The sequence below is a fragment of the Lindgomyces ingoldianus genome (assembly GCF_010093535.1).
Source record: "Lindgomyces ingoldianus strain ATCC 200398 unplaced genomic scaffold BDR25scaffold_7, whole genome shotgun sequence".
NCBI lineage: Eukaryota > Fungi > Ascomycota > Dothideomycetes > Pleosporales > Lindgomycetaceae > Lindgomyces > Lindgomyces ingoldianus.
Window position 1 is genome coordinate 698,105 of NW_022985168.1, and position 2,447 is coordinate 700,551.

A 2,447-nucleotide genomic window follows, 5' to 3' on the forward strand; every position below is an offset into this window, starting at 1 on the left:
TTGCAGCATTTTGCAGCAAATTGCAGCATGTTGCAAGCTGGTCGCGCATAGGGCTAGTGCGCGAGGGACTCGGATCGGAAAAACAAAAGCCGAGCAACACGAGCAGAGCAGAAAAAGGATTGATAAATCAATACAATCAATAATCATCCCATACATCATATCCAAACCCATCATTCATCTCAGGAAGCCCAGAAACAGTGCTTCAATCTGACAGGTGTGAGAGCAACTGCTAATCCCTGACACACCGATGCGGCTGATGCTAATCCCCGACACACCGATGCGGCTGATGCCAATCCCTGACACACCAATGTGGCTGATGCCAATCCCCGACACACCGATGTGGCTAGAGAGGTGGAACAGACGCAACTATCTATAATGTAAACATGTTTTACACAACGCATGCTAGAGTAAACTTCATGCAAATTAACAGAAAGGTGCACCTATATTAGGTATACATTTTTTTTAAAAAAGAATGTAAGAAATACATAAGGTGACAGAGAAATAGCGTTACCGGGGTTTATCCGAAGAAATTCTGACTAACTAGCGCGTCTAAAAGAGGAGATTCTGCTCAACTTTTTGTTCTGCAAACCCGAATATAATAAGCAGAGCAAGCTCTGCTAATAAGTAGGCAGATATTTACTAGGCTATATAATCTAATTTCTCTTTATATCTAGATAGAGTTTAAAATAATGTAACTATTTAATGCTAATAATGCAATCTTAAGAGCTAAGGTCTATAATAACAAAGAGGCAGTTTTAGATGCTTCTTCTATTAATTCACATGTGCAGGCGGATATACTAGTAGATAGAGACTTAGATCTAATCTTAAAAGCCCTTAACTATAACTTTAAATAGTAAGTGTTAGATAAAGACATAAAGGCATTAAAATAATAACTTAGTAGTTAGTAAGTTAATAAATAAAAAACTATAAGCGCTAGTATTAACTAAGAGATTTAAATAGACTTTAATACTTTTTAAATACAAATCAGTAAAGACTTAGAAGTGTTTTCCTTTAAATAAGTGTAATAGATTAATGTTTAATAAATTATACTTACTTAAGCCTAAGATAAAGAGTTTCTCTAAGTGTTACTATTTCCTATCTAAGAGGTATCTAGGTTGTAATTATTTATATCTATAAACTCTTTCTTAGATTCCTGTTGCTCTACCTTAATCTTCTGTACTTTAAAAATAGGATAATTACTAGCAAAATGTTCTAGTTTACTATAATTATAACAGCTGCTAGAAGTTGTTTATCTTTTAGAGGCAGGTGTCTAGCTAGGTTGTCTGTAGGTAGCTAGGGTGGATTAAGGTACTAACAGAGGTGCAGGTCAGGGTGCACTAGAATAGTATACCCCCTTAGATGTATTACTAGAAACCTTCTAAGACTAATCTATACTAGGTCTAATAGTAGACTATTAGGTAAGATTAACAGTTTACTCTAAAATAGTAGAGGTATTCCTTCTTTCTATGTTATAGGCTGTTAGGTAGGCTACTATAGTCTTAAAAAAGCCCTTTTAAGTGTGTTTAAAACCTAAGTTTAGTACTTTTAAGCTAGGCAGTATTTTTTTTTATAAGTAAAAGAACTATTCTACTTTTAATATAGACTCTTTAATAGTAGCACTAATAAAGTAAGCTTTAAAAGCAGAAAACACTTTTTCTTTACTTATTTTTAGAGTTTAAAACGCCTGTTGCACCTCTATTTTTTTATTACTAGTAATAAAGTAAGTTTATAAAAGCTTAATTATTTTTTTTATATTCTTAAACTAAAAGTTGTCTAATTTAGCTAGGTATTTAGGCTCTAGGTATTTCTTTATAATACTAGCAGTGTGTCCCTATACTAACGCTATGCGTGCACACTTACTCTAATAGTAATCTAAATTAATGTTAAGTCTATCTATAATAAAGGCTTACTATTATTTAAACATAAGTTTTTTGCTATTTATAAAGTTCTTAATCTTAGGTATACATTTAGTAAGGTAGCTTTAAAAAAGCTTAGGAGTGCTAAAAAAGTCTCTTACTATTAGTATAGTAGAGGTAATTTAAGGCATTATTAAGAGTAATTTAGTAGTTAGTAAAGGTTAATTAAGACTAATAGTTTTTAATCTAGTTAGCTATTTAATTTATGCTCTTAATTAAGCAACTTAGTTTTTAAGAGCTATATTACTAAAGTTTAACTCTAAATTTAGTAGGTTTTTAGCTTTAAGTCCTATAAAAAAGGGTTTAGCTATTAAAGTTAGTAGTAGTTTAGTTTTAAAAGTAGGTATCTTGCCTTAGCTGCAGCTAGAACAGGTTACAGTCTTTATAATAAAATCTAATAGTAGTTAAAAGTTAGGCATTAGTAGTTATCCTTAATTTGTAACGGCGCAGGCAAGACAATGGGTCCGAATGCGGTATGAATCCACTCAGAGGCATATGGGAGTGCGTGGGGACTCAGAGACCTGGGAATAC